This window comes from Sturnus vulgaris, chromosome W, assembly GCF_052056855.1.
Source record: "Sturnus vulgaris isolate bStuVul1 chromosome W, bStuVul1.hap1, whole genome shotgun sequence".
NCBI lineage: Eukaryota > Metazoa > Chordata > Aves > Passeriformes > Sturnidae > Sturnus > Sturnus vulgaris.
This window is the reverse complement of record NC_142282.1, coordinates 44,303,500-44,326,093: the sequence shown is the minus strand read 5'-3', so window position 1 is coordinate 44,326,093 and position 22,594 is coordinate 44,303,500. Positions and strand designations below refer to the sequence as shown.

General features: G+C 47.1%; 1 long non-coding RNA gene across 1 annotated transcript; it reads left to right on the top strand.

Annotated features, from left to right (window-relative positions):
- Positions 1–3,463: 3,463 nt before the first annotated feature.
- On the top strand, positions 3,464–17,396 carry LOC148220212 (uncharacterized). The gene is made up of 3 exons (XR_015799112.1): positions 3,464–3,577; positions 11,259–11,404; positions 16,538–17,396. It is a non-coding gene; the product is annotated as an uncharacterized LOC148220212 (long non-coding RNA).
- The last annotated feature ends 5,198 nt before the right edge of the window (positions 17,397–22,594 follow it).

Sequence of the window (22,594 nt, the reverse complement as noted above, 5' to 3'; positions counted from 1 at the left end):
GTGGTTGTTTCTTTTATATTATTGCATGTATTTTATTTTTTCTCTTTTCTCCTATTAAATTGTATTACTGACTTGGAGTCTCGCACTGGTTTTACTTTCAAACCAATACAGACCTCTTCAATTATTTGCAAGCAGTCATGCTCTGGTTCATTGTCAATTGAGATGGAAGACAGAAACATGGCAGGGTTAACAACAGAAGTAGTTTTCAGGGTAACATCATCCTGTTCTAATAGCAGCAATTGGTATTTCAGCATCCAGTTGCCGGACAGCCAATGTCTCCCCTTTTGCTCAAGGACAGATGCTACTGCATGGGGTACATACACTACAATGTGTCGGCAAAGCGTGAGTTTTCGGGCCTCCTGGATCAAAATGACAGTGGCTGCCACGGCCTTTAGGCATCCTGGCCAACCTTGGGCAACACTGTCTAGCTGTTTGGAAAAATAGGCCACAGCTCTCCGCTGGTTCCCGAGATGTTGTGCTAGTACCCCCAGAGCCATACTCTGTCTCTCATATATAAAAAGTTCAAAAGGTTTTGCTAGATCTGGCAGTCCCAGTGCTGGAGCTGACATTAGAGAGTGTTTCAGCTGTTTAAAAGCTGCTCTAGCATGTTCAGTCCATGGAATAATTCCTTTCTCGGCTGCTTTTAATGCCCCATATAAGGGTTTTACCAGTAATCCATAATTTGCTATCCACAAACGACACCAACTTGCCATTCCCAGGAAAGCTTGCATCTCTCTTACAGTATGGAGTTCTGGGAGTCGACAGATAGCTTCTTTTCGTTCCTTGCTAAGCTGTCGGTGTCCACGGAAGAGCTCAAGTCCCAAATAGACTACTGCTTCTTTAGCAATCTGTACTTTGTCTTTAGAGACTCTGTACCCACTCAATCCCAAGAAATTTAATAAACTTACAGTGAATCGTATGCAGTCCTCCCTGGTTCTGGCTGTAATCAGGATATCATCCACATATTGAAGGATAACTCCCTCTGGCTCTTGTCTTTTCCCATCTTCTAATTCCTTTGCTAGTTGGTTTCCAAATATGGTAGGGCTCTTCTTGAAACCTTGGGGTAGAACTCTCCAGGTAAGTTGACATTTCCTCCCTGTCTCGGGATTTTCCCACTCAAAAGCAAAAAGGTCTTGACTGTTTTTATGCACAGGAATGCAGAAAAAGGCATCCTTTAGATCTATAACCGAAAACCACCCTAACTCATCTGTCAGTGTGGTCAAGAGAGTGTAGGGATTAGCTACTACTGGGTGTATATCCTCTGTAATTTTGTTGATTGCTCTAAAATCTTGTACTAATCGGTAACTCTTACCGTCTGCTTTTTTGACAGCTAAAATGGGGGTATTGAATTTAGACTCACATTGTACTAACAAACCATGTTGAAGAAATTTCTCAATTATAGGTGCCAATCCCTTACGATTCTCTAATTTTAAAGGGTATTGATTTGCCTTACCGGTGTAGCTCCTGGTTTGAGTGCAATACTCACTGGTTCTGCCCGTATGGATCTTCCTGGGATATCACTGGCCCACGCTATTGGATCTACCACATTTTCCACCTCAGCAGGAATTTCACTGCATTTTTCCTGTATAAAAAGTGCAGCAACTTGGACAAATTTAGATTCAGGAATCACAACCTGTACACCCTTTCCCTTTTTGAATTTGATTTCTGCTTCCAATTTTTCCAGTAGGTCCCTCCCCAGCAATGGTTTTGGGGAGTTAGGCATATAAAGGAATTGATGGGTTATCCAATGCTTCCCCAATTTGAATTTTAAAGGTTGGAAGAAAGGCCATGTTTCAATTACCCCAGTCGCCCCAACAACATGTACAGTGTCGTGACTCAGTTCCCCTTCTAAGGTATTTAATACAGAATATGCTGCTCCTGTATCTACCAAAAACTTGATGTCATCTTTCCCCAGCTTAGTTATAACCAAGGGCTCTGCTGGGGGAAGAGCCCTCGGTCTCCATCACTCAGAGCCTGAGCCACTTGAGGTTTGTACTATTGGGAGATGGGGAACTGAGGATTTTCCTTTTAACACTGGACAATCCTTTTTCCAATGTCCCCACTTTCTACAGTATGCACACTGGTCCTTCTCCGTAGGGGAAGGGTTTTTTTGGGTGACTTCTCCTGAGTTGCCTTCTTACTGGGCTGGGATTTAACAGATTTAACTCTTTCAGTTGAACCTCTGTCTCGAAACACTTTCCAGGCAACCTCTAGCAGCCTCTCCATATCTCGGACCCCCTCTATCTTCTGCAGCTTCCTTCTTATATCATTTGAAGCCTGACCCATAAACAGCAAAACCAAGTGTGCTTTACCATCAGTTGATTCAGGGTCTAGGTCAGTATATTTGATGGCACTTTCTCTTAACCTGTTAAAAATATCAGATGGTGATTCAACATAATTTTGTCTTACTTCATAAAGCTTCGACCAATTTATAGCCTTAGGTATTCCATGTTTTAACCCATATACTACCAGACTTTGATATTGTTTTAGCCTTGCCATATATTCTGGTATATTTGGATCCCACCCAGGATTCTCAAGGGGAAATATCTGAGTGACAGTACCCTGAAGCAATCCACTGGCTATGTTCCCCTCCACAGAGGTTGTGATGGCTTTATTAACCATCTGTCTCTCAGTGGGGTCGAGTAATGTATCTAACATGGAGTTCAGATCTGCCCAGTCAGGGTTTTGTGAGTTAATAGCCTCTTCCACCAATTTTGCCACTTTATTTGGGCTCTCTTTATATTTTCCTATACAGTAGTTTTCGACTGTTCTAACTCTCTAAGGGAGTATTGTACTTTCACGTATACTGGCCCCTGATTACCAACTGCCTGTCGTAAAGGGGCTTGCAAAACTGGTTCTCTGTCTCACTCCCTTTATGATCTAGTGCGGTGGGCAATTGGGCTACGCTCTCTGAGGACCTTTTTGGCTATCTTTCCCCTTGTCCGCCTGTTTAAGGCAACAATAATCTCGTCCATTTCCTCTTCCTCCTCGGACTCATTCGAGCAAGAGCTGTCTGTTTCTGTTGTAGCCAAGAGTCGATCTCGGCTGGTCCCAATACTAGAAAGCATCATACAGGACCTGTTGCGACTCCGCTGCCGGGCTGTGTGTCAGCGATCTTTGATGATGTCACCTTCCGAGGCAGCTTCTTGACCTTCGGCGTTGCCATGGAACCTCACAGGCCTGAGAACGGAGGGGGCACCGCTCCCCCCATGGGAGGTTCCCTCTCCGCCTTCCCTGTAAAAGGCCCTGTCCCCCAGCCTCTCCCCTCGGGAGGGTGCCAGAGGCTGCACCCACTGGCTATCTCCTCCCCCCTTCCCCACCCCTCGGGCTGCTGCCGGAGGTGGCGGCGGGGGCAGTGTCCATTGCTGCCACGGCCCGCCTTCCTCCTCCTCCTTCACTGACCAGGGCCCCGCCTGAGCTGTGTCGGCCCCAGCCCCCCTTTGAGGCAGTGCCGGAGGAGGGGCCGTGCCCTGGCCTGAGGCTGCGCCCAGCGCAGCCGGGACCGATCCTGTCCTCATGGCAGGAGCGACCAGATCTGTCTCCGCCTCCTCTAGAGTTTTATAGGTACTACTGAAAGGTAGCTCTTTCTTTTTGTCTTTTAAGACTAATATATGTCCTTTCTTTTTATCTTGGTCCTGCTCACATGCTAATACCATAAAAAGTCGGGCATACTCTAATTCTTCATAGAATCGATCTCCGCGTATTCGGGATATTAAACTTGATATTAATTTTCGGTCTAAACTACCAACTTTAGGTCACGTTTCTCCATCATCTAGTTCATATATTGGCCAGATTTTCTCCGAGAGTCTGATAAGTTTAGGTTTCGAAAGTATAGATTCTTCCCCGATTAGATTAGCCCAATTTTTCAATATTAACCTGTCCTGGTTTTGGGCAAATTTGGGGGAAAACCTCCAGAAGGAGCCCCCAAACAGCAAACCCCACGACTCCTCCCCCCCCCACCCCACCGGGTTCGGGAAGAATTTCCTCGGAGAAGAGTGGGAGAAAAAACCTGTTTATTTAACAAGCAAGACACTCCCCAGCACAGGGAAAAAAAGACAACACCAGCTGACAAAAAAAACTCTTTCACCGTTCTGAAGGGATGACAAACTCAGTCTCTCTGGCGAGTGGTCGCTCAGTTATCAGTCTCTGGCGCTGGGGATGACTGCTGCAGGTGACAAAGTGTAGCCTCCCGGTGTTTCTTGGGGTTCCCAGGTCCCCGTCCGTTCAGATGGTATCCAGGAGAGGGAGGGGACGGGGTGGAAGAGAAAACAGTCCAGGGAAAAAGTTGGACTGCCTAGCTGAACTAACTAATAAGCAGAAAGCAAGGGCAAAGCGAAGGAAAGAAAAAGGCAGAAGCGAGCAAGCAGGCAAGCAAGCAGGCAAGCAAGCAGGCAAGCAAGCAGGCAAGCAAGCAAGCAGGCAAGCAAGCAAGCAGGCAAGCAAGCAAGCCGAGCTAAAACCTCTCCTAAACATAGACCATGGGGGAGGTGAGCCGGCTGATAACAAGACAAAACAAAGCTTCACTCTCAGACTCAGTCCTGGAAGCACAGGACATAATACCAAACATAATCAGGACACACGATTGGAGATAGAGACACCATAACATCACCCTAGGACATTCCACCCCTTATCTCCATATCGTGAACATACTAAACAGCATGTAAAAACTTCAGCAAGTAGAAATTTCCATCTTTCACTTATTCGGACACATTTTCTTCCATCTCACTTGCTCAGACCTTTGACACTTACATATTTCCTTCTGTCTCATGCTGCCTCACCCCACAATCAGATCTCCCTGAGGCACACATCGTGTTGTTCCATCTCTCTGCATTACCCACCATGTACAACCTGGTCCTTGAGCAAAGACAATCCCACGAATGGGTTTGTCTGTACTCGGGGCAGAATTGATCCAAACTGCCTTCCCTAACAAACCTCTGATATGTGCCACTGGGACTTTGTCTCCATCTACTATATTCAGGGACTCAGACTGGGCAGGGCCCGCTCGGTTGGTGGAACCCCGGGTGTTAACTAACCAAGTGGCCTTTGCTAAATGCTGCTCCCAGTTTTTGAATGATCCCCCACCCAATGCTCTCAAGGTGGTTTTTAACAGTCCATTGTACCTTTCCACCTTCCCTGCAGCTGGTGCATGGTAGGGGATATGGTACACCCACTCAATGCCATGTTCCCTAGCCCAAGTGTTGATAAGGCTATTCTTGAAATGAGTCCCATTGTCTGACTCAATCCTCTCAGGGGTGCCATGCCTCCAAAGGACCTGCTTTTCCAGGCCCAGGATGGTGTTAAGGGCTGTAGCGTGAGACACAGGGTAGGTCTCCAACCATCCAGTGGTGGCTTCCACCATGGTCAGTACATAGCGCTTGCCCTGGCGGGTTTGAGGCAGTGTGATGTAGTCAATCTGCCAGGCCTCTCCATACTTGTACTTGGACCACCGCCCCCCATACCAGAGGGGCTTCACCCGCTTGGCTTGCTTGATGGCAGCGCACGTCTCACAGTCATGGATAACTTGAGAAATACTGTCCATGGTTAGATCCACCCCTCGGTCTCGTGCCCACTTATATGTGGCATCTCTGCCCTGATGACCTGAGGCATCATGGGCCCATCGAGCCAGGAACAACTCTCCCTTGTGTTCCCAATCAAGGTCTATCTTCGACACCCCTATCTTTGCAGCCTGATCTACCTGCTGATTGTTTTTCTGCTCTTCATTAGCTCTACTTCTGGGAACATGGGCATCTACATGGCGAACCTTCACAGGTAATTTCTCTAACCGGGTAGCGATATCTTTCCACTCTTCGGCAGCCCAAATTGGTTTTCCTCTACGCTGCCAGTTAGCCTCTTTCCATCTCTCCAACCATCCCCACAGAGCATTGGCTACCATCCATGAATCGGTATAAAGGTAAAGCTTTGGCCACTTCTCTCTTTCAGCAATGTCTAAGGCCAGTTGAACCGCTTTGAGTTCAGCAAGTTGACTGGATCCACCCTCTCCTTCAGTGGCCTCTGCTACCCGTCGCGTGGGGCTCCATACGGCTGCTTTCCACCTCCGACTCATCCCCACAATGCGACAGGAGCCGTCGGTGAATAGAGCATAGCGTGTTTCCTCTGCTGGCAGTTGGTTATATGGTGGAGCTTCTTCAGCCCGTGTCACTGGTTCCTGTTCCTCATCTGTGACACCAAAACTTTCACCTTCAGGCCAATTTGTAATTACTTCCAAAATCCCAGGGCGATTCAGTTTTCCAATCCGGGTGCGCTGTGTAATGAGGGCAATCCACTTGCTCCATGTAGCACTGGTGGCATGGTGGGTTGAGGGAACCTTTCCTCTGAACATCCACCCCAGCACTGGTAGTCGGGGTGCCAGAAGGAGTTGTGCTTCTGTGCCAACCACCTCTGAGGCTGCTTGGACCCCTTCGTAGGCAGCCAAGATCTCCTTCTCTGTTGGGGTGTAGTTAGCTTCAGACCCTCTGTAGCTCCGACTCCAAAATCCTAATGGTCGGCCTCGAGTCTCACCAGGCACCTTCTGCCACAGGCTCCAGGACAGACCATGGTTCCCGGCTGCAGAGTAGAGCACGTTCTTCACATCTGGTCCCGTCCTGACTGGGCCAAGGGCTACTGCATGAGCAATTTCCTGCTTTATCTGGGAAAAAGCTTGTTGCTGCTCAGGGCCCCAGTGGAAATCGTTCTTCTTGCGGGTGACCAGGTAAAGAGGGCTCACAATCTGACTGTACTCAGGAATGTGCATCCTCCAAAAACCTATGGCGCCTAAGAAAGCTTGTGTCTCCTTCTTGTTGGTTGGTGGGGACATAGCTGTGATTTTGTTGATGACATCAATAGGAATCTGACGCCGTCCATCTTGCCACTTCACTCCCAGGAACTGGATCTCTCGAGCAGGTCCCTTAACTTTACTCTTCTTGATGGCGAAGCCGGCTTCCAGGAGGATTTGGATGATTCTCTCTCCTTTCTTGAACACTTCTGCTGCTGTGTTCCCCCACACAATGATATCATCAATATATTGTAAATGTTCTGGAGCCTCACCTTTTTCTAGTGTAGTCTGGATCAGTCCATGGCAGATAGTAGGACTGTGCTTCCACCCCTGGGGCAGTCGATTCCAGGTGTACTGCACTCCCCTCCATGTGAAAGCGAACTGAGGCCTGCACTCTGCTGCCAGAGGAATGGAGAAAAATGCATTGGCAATATCGATAGTGGCGTACCACTTTGCTGCCTTGGACTCCAGCTCGTACTGCAGTTCCAGCATGTCCGGCACGGCGGCGCTCAGTGGTGGAGTCACCTCATTCAATGCACGATAGTCTACGGTCAGTCTCCATTCTCCTTCAGATTTACGTACAGGCCAGATGGGGCTGTTGAAGGGTGAGTGGGTTTTGCTGACCACCCCTTGGCTCTCCAGCTCACGGATCATTTTATGGATGGGAACCACAGCATCTCGAGTTGTTCTGTATTGTCGGCGATGCACTATGGAAGTGGCAATTGGTACCTTTTGCTCTTCTCCTTTCAGAAGTCCTACAGTACTTGGATTCTCAGACAGTCCAGACAAGGTGTTCAATTGCTGGATGCCCTCTGTCACCACAGCTGCTATCCCAAATGCCCACCTGAATCCTTTTGGATCTTTAAAATACCCCCTTCGGAGGTAATCTATGCCCAAAATGCATGGGGCCTCTGGGCCAGTCACAATAGGATGTTTTTTCCATTCATGTCCAGTCAAGCTCACATCAGCTTCCACCAAGGTAAAGTCCTGTGATCCACCTGTCACACCAGCAATAGAAACAGATTCTGCCCCCACATATCTTGATGGGACTAATGTGCATTGGGCACCAGTATCAACCAAAGCTTTATACTTTTGTGGTTCCGATGTGCCAGGCCAACGAATCCACACAGTCCAGAAGACACGATTTTCCCTCGCCTCTCCCTGGCTAGAGGCAGGGCCCCTCTAAGCCTGTTTATCCTTCTTTCCTTGGGCATATGTCTTAGAGGTTCCTTCAAGGGGATCAGATATATCATCATCATCATACTTGGCAGCTTGGCTACGGGCAACTGGAGCTGCTCTCCTTTTGGTGGAACTTCCTCTTTGGGTCTTGCCTTCCTTCAATTCACGCACCCGTTGTGCCAGAGCAGCAGTAGATTTTCCATCCCATCTCCTCATGTTTTCTCCGCAATCACGTAGGAAGAACCACAGCTCAGCTCGTGGGGTGTACCTCCTCTCCCCATCAGGGGAACGTCTGCGTTGGATACCAGGGCCTCTAATTTGTACTGCTGAGATTTGGAGAAGGTCCTCTTTAATCTCCTCCCTGAGTCTTTTATGATTCTCCTCTATCTTGTCTTCTAATTTCTGCAGACGTGTTTCCACAGCTGCAATTCTGGCATGTGTTGGGCCATGCACAGCATCTGCATATGCTCGGAGCTTCTTTGCCATATCAAGCACGGTCTCATCCCTCTCGTCCCGCTTCATTATTGCTAAAGCAGAAGCATATTCATGGGGCCCAAGTCGTACAAGTTTTCGCCACATCACAGATGTACATGGTACCAAGTCCGGATTCCTAGTTGTTATGTCATCTGAGAAGATAATCTCTGCCACTGCCATTTCTCTCAGGCGTTGGATCCCTTGTTCTATCGTCTTCCAGTGGGTCTGCTGCATATAAAGATCATCTGCACACAGGTATCTTTGTGCTACACTGTCCAGGACCCGTGCCCAGAGGCTGTGAGGGTTAGGCCCTCTCATCATTCCTTGGTCGATGACAGGATCATGTGACAGGGATCCCAAATGCCTGGCTTCAGTGCCATCCAGAATTGTAGCCTCGCCTGCAGCATCCCAAAGACGGACCAACCAACTAATTATAGACTCATCAGGTCGTCGGGTGTAATCCTTTCTTAGGCCACGGAGGTCCTTTAGGGAAAAAGACTCAATATTGGCCTCTGATCTTTTACCAGTTGCTTTGACTCCTGGTTTTATGTCAGGAGGCGTCGAGGGTCCTTCTCCTGCATCATCATCATCATCATCCACTGGTCGATCAGTCTTGTCTGTGCACTTTCCACTTCTCGTGCTGGTAGCAACAGCCATTGGTTGAGGCTTACTGACAGGTTTAGCTGCTGGCTTAGGCTCACTGTCTGGTGTAGTTGTTGGCCTCGAGCCTGGGGTGTTGGCTGCAGCCTGAGTGACTGGGATAGTGGCTGATTTATCTGCCTGTCCCCCTTCCTCTGTCTGCTGCCCTACAGTATCTAGCAGGGTACGGTAAGCATATGCCAGGGCCCAGCTCACTGCAATGATCTTCTTCTCCTTAGAATTACCATGGCACTTCTCTTTCAGGTACTTTGCTACCTCAGCTGGGTTCTGAATTTGTTCACATGGAAAATCCCAGGATGTAGGGTCAGAAAATTCCTTTAAGATTTGGCCCATATCCTCCCATTTCCCACACCATTCAGGATTCCTCACGCCTGGCTCTACTCTGGGGTCAAGGGTCTCAGCCCCTCTAGAAATCTCAGCTCTCATTCTAGAGAAACTGCAGACTGTATAGAGAAAGCTTACTATATTAAACACCAGAAAGATGGTCTCTTTAACACTCAGGGGGAACTGAACATTCTCTAATAAGGATGTAACAAATTCAGAGGAGAAGGAGAACAAAGGCTGAAAAGCCTCCTCCCCTGCTTCTCCTCTAACAAACTGAGTGCACAACCACAACCAAGAACCATACATTCCTGGAACAGATTCCAGCACCTTTATAAATCTCCTGCAGGCCATTAAAACCAAGCCCAGCCCGATGGATATTTTGGTCAATGCCCCTCTGCTACAGAAACTACGCATTAGGGACAATACCGGAGCTATTTCTGGATAAGCAAATAAACCCAGGGACCACAAAGGTATTAAGACTTCAAAAAACCCTAGGGACCAAAATCCCATGCAGGCCTCCACCCCAAAAGACATGAATTCCAACAACATAGCCAATAACTGCTCTATACCAACACAAAAGAATTTGAACCAAATTATTATTATTAGAACAGGGTTTTTTCCCACTTTCTCGAGCCCCACGTTGGGCGCCAATTTATTTGTCCTGGTTTTGGGCAAATTTGGGGGAAAACCTCCAGAAGGAGCCCCCAAACAGCAAACCCCACGACTCCTCCCCCCCCCACCCCACCGGGTTCGGGAAGAATTTCCTCGGAGAAGAGTGGGAGAAAAAACCTGTTTATTTAACAAGCAAGACACTCCCCAGCACAGGGAAAAAAAGACAACACCAGCTGACAAAAAAAACTCTTTCACCGTTCTGAAGGGATGACAAACTCAGTCTCTCTGGCGAGTGGTCGCTCAGTTATCAGTCTCTGGCGCTGGGGATGACTGCTGCAGGTGACAAAGTGTAGCCTCCCGGTGTTTCTTGGGGTTCCCAGGTCCCCGTCCGTTCAGATGGTATCCAGGAGAGGGAGGGGACGGGGTGGAAGAGAAAACAGTCCAGGGAAAAAGTTGGACTGCCTAGCTGAACTAACTAATAAGCAGAAAGCAAGGGCAAAGCGAAGGAAAGAAAAAGGCAGAAGCGAGCAAGCAGGCAAGCAAGCAGGCAAGCAAGCAGGCAAGCAAGCAGGCAAGCAAGCAAGCAGGCAAGCAAGCAAGCAGGCAAGCAAGCAAGCCGAGCTAAAACCTCTCCTAAACATAGACCATGGGGGAGGTGAGCCGGCTGATAACAAGACAAAACAAAGCTTCACTCTCAGACTCAGTCCTGGAAGCACAGGACATAATACCAAACATAATCAGGACACACGATTGGAGATAGAGACACCATAACATCACCCTAGGACATAACCCCAAGGGGCTATCCCTTGGAATACCTCTAAGTTTAAGTTTTCTGTTCTGTTCTGCTTGGATGTGCTTTTCCGTTCTGCTTGGGTGATGAAGACAAAACAGTCCGATTCTACCTAGGGACTCAAGGACAGTATCTTTAAACTTCAAGCCCTAAGCATAAACAACGTGAAAAGAGGAGGGCGGACACACAAGCAAGCAAGGAGGATGAAACTTCCCTATTTGAGACTATTAATTGGACAGTTGACTCCTGCATGCAAATGGACTGAAACCTATAAAGGTGTGAGAACTCGTGACCAACCCCTCCTTTCCTTCCATCTTGGAGCCATCCAGGCAGGGGCCACGACTATGGCACTTGTATTGCTGGGGTGTGGCTTTTGTAGGCCTTTCGTGGGCCTCACAATAAATACCCATTTGTTCCCCTTAACTCTGTGTGCAATCTCTGTTCCAGCTCCTCAAGGCATCAGAGCTGGCACCCCAGATGGGACAGTGGAGGCATCTGGAAAACCCCCTGGACTGAAGTTCTGCCAGCAGCCCCGAAAAGGCCCAGCAGAGGTCCAGAGTTATCAGAGCCAAGAACCCTGGGGACAGAGGCACGTGAGTGACCGAATAAAAGGGTTTAGCATCTGGGTTAGGTGCTAGGAGGGTCTGTGGATTAAATTGCAGCACCTCTTATCTAAAGCCAGAAGGTGGCGTAGCATTTGTGCGGTGACTCTGAGGGTTGTGAGTTCTACCCCGAGTCTCTTTTGTCTCTTACTCCTTATTTTGGGCATCAGAATGGGTTGTGCATTTTCTGGCGAACAGTACTAACATTAACCTGACATCTTCACCACTAAACCATGTCCCCAAGTGCCACTTCTAGACCTTTTTTGAACACTTCCAGGGATGGTGATTCTACCACTTCCCTGGGAAACCTGTGCCGCTTCTTGGCAACCCTTTCAGCGAAGAAATTTTTCCTAATATACAATCTAAACCTCCCCTGGTGCAACTTGAAGCCATTTCCTTTCATCCTGCCACTTGTTACCTGGGAGAAGAGACCAACTCCCACCTCACTACAACCTTCTTTCAGATAGTTGGAGGTCCCCACCAAACCTCCTTTCCTCCAAGCTAAACAACCCCAGTCTCCTCATTCACACCTCATAAGACGGTCTCTACTCCTTTCACCAGCTTCATTGCCCTTCTCTGGACATGCTCCAGCACACCATTGTCTATCTTGTGGTTAGGGGCCCTGGATCCTCTCATCCAGATTATTGTTAAAGATATTAAACAGAACTCTCCCCAATCCAGAGCCCTGGGAAACACCACTAGTGACAACCTGCCAGCTGGATTTAACTCCATTCACCACAACTGTTCCCAGCCTTCTTGAAGATAAGAGTGACATTTACTTTCACAGAATCACAGAATCACTTAGGTTGGAAAAGACCTCTGAGATCATCAAGTCCAACCTTTGATTGATCACCACCTTGTCAACTAGACCATGGCACTAAGTGCCAAGTCCAGTCGTTTCTTGAACACCTCCAGGGATGGCAACTCCATAACCTCCCTGGGCAGTTCATTCCAATGTTTAACACTTTCTGTGAAGAAATTCCTCCTGATGTCCAACCTGAACCTCCCCTGGTACAGCTTGAGGCTATGTACTTTTTTCCTGTCACTAGTTGCCTGGGAGAAGAAGCTGACCCCCACCTGGCTACAACCTCCTGTCAGGGAGTTGTAGAGAGTGATAAGGTCTCCTCTGAGTCTCCTTCTCTCCAGGCTAAACAACCTCAGCTCCCTCAGCCATTCTTCATTTGATTTAGTCTCTAGACACTTCCCCAGCTTCATTACCCTTCTCTGGACATGCTCCAGCACTTCAACACCTTTCTTGTCGTGAGGGGCCCAGAACTGAACACAGGATTCGATGTGTAGCCTCACCAGTACCCAGTACAGGAGGACAATTGCTTCCCTGGTCCTGCTGGCCACACCATTGATGATACAAGCCAGGATGCCATTGGCCTTCTTGACCCCCTGGGCACACTGCTGGCTCATGTTCAGTCAGCTGTCGAGCAACACCCCAGGTCCTTTTCCACTGTGCTGCTTTCCAGCCACTCATCCCCAGTCTTTAGTGATGCATGGGGTTGTTGAGACCCAAGTGCAGGATCTGGTATTTTGCATTATTGAACCTCATACAGTTGACCTCAGGCCATTGATCCAGCTTGTCCAGATCCCTCTGCAGAGCCTTCCTACCCTCCAGCAGATCAGTGCTTACACCCAGCTTGCTGTAATCTGCACATTTATTGAGGGTGCAGTCCATCTCCTCATTCAGATTTTTTATGAAGATACTAAACAGAACTGTCCCCAAAACTGACCCCTGGGAACACTACTTGTGATTAGCCACCAGCTGGATTTAACTCCATGCACCACAACCCTTTAGGTTCAGTCATCCAGATAACTTTTTACCCAGTGAACAGTACAGCCAACTAAGCCACGAGCAGCCAGCTTCTCCAGGAGAATGCTGTGAGAAATTGTATCAAAGGCTTTACTGAAGCCCAGGTAAACCACATCCACAACCTCTCCCTTATCCACCAAGTGGGTCATCTTGTTGTAGAAGGAGATAAGATTCATCAAGTGAGACCTGTATTTCATAAATCCATGCTGGCTGGGCCTGATCTCCTGGTTATCCTGTATATGTCCTGTGATGGCACTCAAGATAGTCTGCTCCATAACCTTCCCTGGCACTGAGGTCAGACTGACAGGCCTGTAGTCCCTTGGATCCTCCTTCCATCCCTTCTTTTAGATGGCATGGCATTTGCTAACCTCCAGTCACCTGGGACCCCCCAGTTAGCCAGAACTGCTGATAAATTATGGAAAGTGGCTTGATGAGCACTTACACGAGCTCCCTCAGTACCCTTGGGTGTATCCTATTTGGTCCCATAGACTTATGCATGTCTAAGTGGTTGTCTTGGTTTAATTTCGATTTCCTGGCCAACGCACCAAATTAATGTTTTCGTTTTGAGTTGGCAATTTAAATAAACTTATTTTTCCTGTTGTGAGACAGAACCAGGAGCAAAAGAGCAAGGCAGGCCTAAAAGCTGAGAGAGTATAAAAGAAAATTTATTAACTACACAAACAAAGAGAAAGGAAAAAAAAATTAGAATAAGATTTTTCAGATCACTCCTTCCCTCCCTCTCCCAAACCTTCATAACAACAAAACAAACATATAACAAATACTTCGGTCAGTCCCCAATTTAGTCTTTTTCAGTTCACTTCCAGAGAGAGAAGCCTCCTTTTGTTGAAAGCTGTAGGGATTTTTTTCCACAAGAAGAAGACAGTCCTCTTGTGGTTTTATCCACAAGCATCCACCCGGAAACCTGCAACCGTGGCACTCCTCCCAATTCCACAGCCGTCCCAAAGCTGTAGATGTGAGCCATGTTTGTCTCATGGGGTATTACTTTTAAGAATGAAATGTTCGACAGCAAAGATTTTCTCTGTCTCTTTTCTCTCTGCTCAGGTTTCATCTTCAGAAAACTGAAATCCCCTTCTTTTCTCAGGGAAGAAATTCTCAACACAGGTGCTCTTTGGTCAAATCATCTATTAAATGGAACATTTCCATCCCCCCATGTCTTTTTCCATGGTTTATAGGAATATTTAGTACATCAGTTCATCCCTACAATTTTACAAAAAGATTTTCAGCCATTTCAGCATCTTCTCATTCTCCTTCCATCTTAAAAACTTGGCTCTTACATCACTGACTTCAGAAATCTTCTTATTCCCTTTCATATTCAAAGGAAAGGCTGGAGGCTTTGCAAATCTTATCTGAGCACTAAAGAGTTAAAGTTTAACAAAACTACAAAAGTTGGGCCAGGCTCAGGCCGTGCTGGGGGGGGGGGGGGGGGCCAGCTGAGGTGTTAATCAGCCTTTCTGGGGCTGGGCTGCAGCCCCACAGTGCTCATGGCCACCCGGGCAGGCCCAGCCTGTCCAACAGCAGCAGGAGCCGCCCCCCCCCCCCCCCACGCCAGAGCCGCAGGCCCGTGGAGGAGGAAGCTGTGAAGGTCTTATCACAGAACTTTTTCTCCCCCCAGCCATTGGGTCCTCTCGTTTGCAAACAGGGCCCAAGTGGCCTCCTGAGCCTCCCCCCCCGCATGGGGGAGTGGGAAGCTCGGGTTGATGTTACCTGCTCAGCCGCTGGAAAGACAAAGAGACTCAGTTCCGGATTACCTCCTTCAAAATGTGTGTTCACGAGCGAACTAACTTTCTCTAATTGGCTGTTGAAGGTGTCCCAACCCCCACAGAGGAAATTCCCTTAGAGAGAACCTCTCTCTGAGTTTCTTCTTCCTAAGTCAACCTATCACAGTGGTGTAGCAGGTCACTTGACATGTGGAGGAAAAACTTCACTACCAGCAAGGGGTTGTAAAAGTAGGTATGTTTATTCAGTGCTGGACACACAGGGGGATAGCTCCAGCACACGCGTGTGTCAAACAGAGCAGACACTCTGTTTATATACACCTAAGCTCATACATATTTATGAAAGTTTCAACATCACCAATACATAGTCATAACCTATCCCCGCCTACTCTTGCTTCGTATTTTAATCAGCTCTTCTTCGGTCTGCGCTTGCACACTGTCTTCTGGTGGTCCTGGGCAGGGGTCGTTGGATGAAGTAAGCAGGAGTAAGCAGTCTTCCTCATGTTATCCTCTGGATGAACCCGGTCCTTGTGCAGGCTCTCTTGGTATCTGGCAGTCCTCCAAGGCTTCTGGCCATAGTCCAAAACACATATCCAGTTTTTACCAGTTTTTCTGCTTATCAATCTTAAACAATTAGGTAAAATCCTGTTGTATAGCAAAGCACCATCTGTTCTTGATTACACAGCATACTATAGTCTGTTTTGAGTTTAGTTGTAAGTTCCCTATATCACACTGACCATTTTTCTTTCAAATATGAGGGCCTTTTACTGCTCCCTATCCCTGTCTTCCAGCTCAGATGTCTGGGTACCCTGAGAACAATTGGTCAGGCTGTTAAAGACTGAGGCAAAGAAGGTATTAAGTATCTCAGCCATTTACTCATCCTTGGAATCTTTCCCCTTACATCCAATAAAGGATGAAGATTCACCTCAGCCTTGCTTTTGTTGCTAATCTATTTTTAGGATAAATTTGTATTGCCTTCTACAGCAGTAGCCAGATTAAGTTGAACTAGTTGGGCTTTGTCCCTTCTAAATTTCTCCCTGCATAACCTCATGACAGCCTTGTAGTTATCCTGAGTACCCTGCTTCTTCTTCGAATGGTCACAAATTCCTTTTTTTCCTGAGTTTAAGCCAAAGATCTCTGTTCAGCCAGGCCAATCTTCCCTGTTGGCTCGTGTATTCGCTCAGGGACCAGATTGCACCTGGTGGGTGATGCAAAAGGATGGAGAGACCCGATGCATACCCCAAGGAGACCTCGTTTTAGGGTGAACTACCTATGATACTGTGCCTGTATCTGTAACTGCATGTATGTATATAATTTAGAGGTTTTAATTTGATGCAGCATTTTGGTATGGGAAAAATTAGGGGTGGATAATGTTGGGGGTTGGGTGTCTCAGTGGAATTTTTCCCAGTGTAATGTTGAGAGGTTTGCGGACTATACCCTGGCTGGTGATGGGGGCAGGGGGAGAAAGAGGAGGAACACCGAGAGATCAGGGGGGAAGCTGTGCTCTCTTGCTCGTCTGGCTCGGAGAAGGATGGTCGCTAGAAACTCCGTTCTGCCATCCCGACCCAGGGGAGCTGCCTTCCTCGGCTGTGGGATCCCGCAACCTCCCTGCTTGGATGCTCTCTCTGTCCTGCATCTCCTGCCGACTTCAGACATCTTTTTGGAGCATCGGGATCCTTGAGCAGCATCTCCCCTCCGCCCTTCCCATCTGGGACACAGATGCCATTCACCGCAGGGCCCCCCCAGACATGTGGGATCATCGCATCTCTTCCCTGCTCACCGAGAGCTGGCACGCAGAGCCAGAACAGTAACTGCACCACAGAGGAAAGGTGTCCACAACTGAGAGAACTATTTACTGGTGTCCTGGGTTATAATGCAAAAATGTGTATTCTATCACCATCTGTTAAAATGTGGGAGGGGTGGTGATCCTTATCTCTGTGGGAGATATCCTCTGCTGATGTGCCATCTGATAAGATCGGGGGATGATCATCGTTATCTATTCACAACCCATCCTTCCTCCAGAAGATATATTCCGTTAATGGGCCATTAAGTCCTATTGTGTGACTGATAAGATTACATCACCCCATTGGGAGATGCCCCAGCCAGGGGCAGGAGCCAAGCCTTTGCTACCTAAATAAAAACTGAGATTTGGAACACCAAGGCAGCCCTTTCCACTGGATCCCAGAGGAAAGCTGGACATTTTCCACATCATCGCTGGATCTTCGGAGGAAAACTGCACCTTCTACAGGAGCACTGCTTCAACGGAACCACATCTGTCATCCAGGAGGACTGCAGCCACCATTTAATTGGACTGCTACTAACACCCTGACCGACAGGGTGTCAGGTTGTATTCTGACTATGTCAGTGGTTTTCTTTTGTATTATTGCATGTATTTTCTCTTTTTTTTCTTATTAAATTGTATTATTGACTTAGAGTCTCTCACTGGTTTTGCTTTCAAACCGGTACAACTGGGTTTTCTGCTCTGTTGCTGTTGATCTCGTAGTTATTGTTGTTGTGTTTTGTTTCCCTGGTTACATATATATCAGTAAAGAACTATTATTCCTACCCCCAATATCTTCACCTGAGAGCCCTTTAATTTCAAAATCATAGTAAAGTGAAGGGAGGAGAGTTTATACTCTCCTTTTCAAAAAGAGTCCCGTCTCTTTTAGCAAATACCTGTCTTTCAAACCAAGAGAGCTCGTCTTTCAGCACATAAGGCTGCACCTTTAAGATCCCCTTCTTGAAGAATGTCCAGTTTTCCTGGACTCCTTTGTCATTCAGGCTTGCTTCCCAAGGGTTTCTGTTAACCAGGCCCCTTAAACAGGCCAAAGTCTGCCCTCCAGAAGTCCAAGGTAGAAGTTCTGTTGATCCCTCCTTCTTACTTCTCCAAAAATGCAAAACGTTATCATTTTGTGGTTGCTGTGCCCAAGACAGCCTCTGACCATGTCTTGGTTTAGGGCAAATTTGGGAGGAAACCTCTGAATGGGGTTCTTTTAGGAAACAGATTTAAGCAGTTTTTTCTTTAACTGGTTTGGGGGAAAACATTTTCTTGGAGAGAAGTGGAAAAAAACCTGTTTATTTAACAGGCAAAACACTTCTCAGCACAAAAATGAACAATACTAAACATCAAAACTTTTTGTTGCTCTGAAGAGGTGACAAATTTAGAGGAGTCCCTTCTGTGGGTTGCAGCCCGGCTTACTCTAGTTTCAGTCCTTCTGGTGCTGGGAAATGCTGCGGTCCAGGCCAGGCCTGGTGGGCCACAGGTATGAGCTCCCAGTGCTCTTCTGGGTTTTCAGTTCAGAGCAGGTTTGAACAATTTTAAGAAAAAGGGAGAATAAAAAAAAAAACGGTTCAGGGAACAATTTGTTTTAGCTAGTTAGAAAAATTAACTAAAAGCAAAAGAGAGGTTTTTTTTGCTGTTCACTGCAGACAACACAGTCTGTGAGAAGGATGTGGGGGAGCAGGTGCGGTCTTTGATAACAAACTCTGCACCTCTTTTTTCTCTTCTTTACTCTTTGAACCAGTCTTAAAGCTGCAGAACTTAATATTCAACACTAACAGAACAGACGATTTAGGGATACAAGCATCACAAAGTAAGACACCATAACATCACCCACCAGACCTCCTCCATTCACAAACAACAGCTCTAGCAGGGCACCACCCTTAGTTGGCTCAGTCACCAGCTGTGTCAGGAAGTTCTCTTCCACACACTCCAGGAACCTCCTGGACTGATTCCTTTTAGCTGTCTTGTACTTCCAGTAGACATCTGGTGAATTGAAGTCCCCCATAAGAACTAGAGCTAGCAATGATCATGAGAGTTCTCCCAGCTGATTATAGAATATTTTGTCTGCCTCTTCATCCTGGTTGGTTCATCTATAACTGACTTTCACCAGGATATCTGCCTTGTTTGCCTGATTGTTATCTATAAACACTCAACCCTTTCATTACCATTGTCAAGCTCTGGACAGTCAAACACTCCCTAACACTCCCTTCATTTAGGACTTTTCTCCCAAGTCGTCTCTTTAGGCTAAACAGTCCCAGCTGTCTCAGCCTTTCCTCATAGCAGGGATGCTTCAGTCTTTTAATCGTCTTAGTCACCCTGTTTTGCACAGTGAGGTTCTGGTCTGTCATGATTCCAGTAAGAAAAGCACTTAGACTGTAAAAATCTGTAAGGTTTTATTTAAAACGTCATTTAACTAATTATATAAGGAGAGAATATCATCCCTTTAGATGCTGGGAACCCTGAGCAGCGTAGCATTGAACAGGACTCCAACCTCTGTGTGGCATGCCATGCAGACCCTATCCATATCTGAGATTATAGGATTTTTTTATAAGGAAACAACTCTATAATTTCTACTGTCAAAGAGGGTGTTCACATAAGAACTTCTTGTTATGCTTGTAGATAAAGGCAAAGCCACACAAGTGGCATAATCACCAGTACCAACTGGGAGCTGCCTGCAGGATCCTCTGTTACAATGAGCTGAGTTCAGCCTGCTGTCCCGTGGCCAAGGGATTTGTGCAGCATAACACAGGCCTGAAGACCACACTGTATGTACACCATAGTGCAGAATGGCACAGCATAATGCAGCTTGTATTCCTTGACCTGCTCCTCTTCCACCAAAGGTAAGTCTTCCTTGCTGCAGACTTTGCTTATGATTTCTGGGACCTGGGATTCCTGAAGACTGGTCTTGCTTGTAAAGACTGAGGCAAAGAAGGCATTCCGTACCTCAGCCTTTTCCATGTCCTGTGTTACCAAGGCCCCTGTCCCATTCAACAGTGGGCCCATATTTCCCCCAGCCTTCTTTTTGTCACCTATATACTTATAGAAGCCCTTCTTGTCTTCAACATCCCTTGCCTGCAAAACATCTCTCTATTACTCCCAGGTTTCCTGTCCCAGCTTCTACCCTCTGTATACTTATTTTTTTTATGTGTGAGTTCTGCCAAGAGCTCCTTCTTCATCTACACGTGCCTCCTGGCATTTTTCAAACACTGAATCATAGAATAGCCCAGGTTGGAAGTGACTTCAAAAGATCATCTTGTCCAACAGCCTAGAAGAAACAATCTACTATCCTGTCTAAACACCCCAGCATGCTGACTTCCCAGAAAGAATCTGTTAGAGTTTTCTTGACCATAATGGTGACTTGCAAGCACTTCCTTGTTTACATGCAACTGTTAGAGGCAACCCTTTTTAAGTCCTAATTTCTTTATGTTGCATTCCCTTTCAGTCTGTCACTCCAGGCATTTTGCTCTCAACCCTGTCTATCATTCCTTTACAGGACTGTTGGTTACTTCCTCACCTATCTTCGTAGTTTAAATTTCTCCTTACTAGGTAAGCTATCTGTAGACACACACATTTAGAGAGCTAGGGAATTACAGCTTGGAAATTCTTTTTCAGGCCTGGATTCCTCCTGACTCTCAAGTCCATTCCCAGGCTGACAAGCTGACTACAGCTTCAGTTAGGGAGGAAGTCTCCCAAGGTGATAATATGGTGAAAAACAAAGTGGAATTCATAATAAAGATTAACACCTAGTGTCTTTCCCACGGAATACATCCTGAGGTACTGTCCCAGGGATGTTTTTCCCAATTGTCCAATGAGCTACTGTCCTGTCCTAGCTGCTCGTAACATACTTTAAATACAGGCTGTCCGTACAATAAAGTTGGCCTTTTTTCCCTAAAGAGGTCCATATGTGTTACTGTCCTTTGTCTCTCTTTTTAGCACAGTAACCACAGCCATCCTACTGGCAAAGATATCTTTTCCCCACTTGATGAGGTGAAGCCCTTATTTCCCAAGCACACCTTCATCCTCAAACAGGGTCCTATGGTCATAGAAACCAAAAGCCTGTTGCTTAGACAAGCTCCTCAGCCAATTGTTTACATGCTGTATCAGTGCCTGTCTTGGTTTGAAAGACAGATGTCTGCCAAGGAAGGTGAGAACCTCCTTTGGAATGGAAGATATGACCCCCTTCCCCCCAAATTATAATAACTTTGAAATTATGGGGCTGTCAGGTAAAGATATGGGAAAAGGAATAACAGTTCTTTACTATAATATATGTATATAACAAGGCAAACAAACAACAGTGGCAACAACAAACAGGAAAAAAACAGAGACCCAACAACAGTCTTCTCTTGGCTGTCAAGCACTTTCCCCTTTGGTGTAGTCACGGTCACAGCTGGCAGGGGCGCTGTTGGCTCCCGGTGAGGCAGGGCAGCTGCAATGATTGCCCCGCAGCTGCAGGGGCGGCTGTGGAGTGAGCTCACTCGCCTCTCGGCACGTGTGTAATGGCAGGCAAGACAGCAGAAGAGATAGAAAAGGGGCTTCCTTTACAAATCCACAGGGGCAGCCGGTCACGGTGCTCCTCCGGATGGCGAAATGGGCTGTAGCAGGAACCAAGGAGCAGTGACTGGAACGGCAGAGGTGGGCAGACCCCGGGGTGGCAAACAAAATGTAGCAGAAACTCTGCAGCTGTAGCAGCAGCCACAAGGTGTCCTGTCAGGCACGGGGTATTGGGTTAAAGTGTAGCGAAAAACCTGAAGCAGCGGCAGAAGACAGTGGGGGCTGGGCAGCGGCAGCCAGGCTCCTGCAAACAGCTGGGGGGGAGGGGCTCAGGGTCCCGGGTTTTGCCCTGGGGCACCTGAGTAGATGGTGCAGGGGTCTTCCCAGTGAGGTCAGGTGTTAATAAGGTACCAGTTCAATGGCCACTCTTAGGAGCAAAGGCTCACTCACGGTAAGGAAGAAGAAGTGAAAACAGAATTCTGCAGTGGCAGCGAATTCTCCCCACAGTAGCAACAGTGCCATATCCTCCCCGGTCCCGAGAGCGAGGAGCCAAGCCTAGCCCCTCAACCTCCAGCCAAAATCTTTTGGTATCTCTGCCCTTCCCAAGAGAAAGCCCCTCAGCTAAGAGAGTGCAGCCAGCTCCTCCTTGGCTACATCTTTTGTCTCTCTTAAGTGCCATCGTTATCATCTCTTAGGCAACAGATAGACAAAATTCCCTGAGAGAAAGGGAAAAAAAAGTAAAATTCTAACCTCCAACAGTGGCCTCCTCCTTGTCAGGAAAATTAATCCACAAACACCAGAGGTTTATGTCCAAAAAGGAGACAGAGGAGTCCTTTTTGCTTTATTCGAATAAAGGGAGAGGCCATGGGACATTCCCCTGGGATCTCTCAAATTTTTGGAGGACGCAGCCTCCTTTTTATCCTATTTTCCCGGCCGCATTTCCCTCTCTCTTTCCCCATTGGCTTAGGTACTTGAGAGGCACAGACTTCCCGGAACGCCTGATACCTGAAATTCCCCTCTAATGTATAACCCTCCCTTTTAATTTTTAATTCTTATAGAATTCATAGTTTTCCCCCCGTTGCTTCTTTCATCTTTCGATATCCAATTTCATTTCTCAGCAGCCCTACAGTTTGTTTGTAAAGGCAAATATCTCTTTCCATTCATCAATCAGTGGAATCCATCCCATTGTTTCTTTTATCTCTCAGTGCTAGCCTTATCTACAGGCTGATCCACAACTCATTTGTAAAGACAAATTCAACATTCCTCTCAATCCCTCCTCTTTTATTTTTAATAATTGTCTTTACAAACTTTAGCTATCATTTACTTAATTTTTTGTTCCTGAGTCTTTTTTT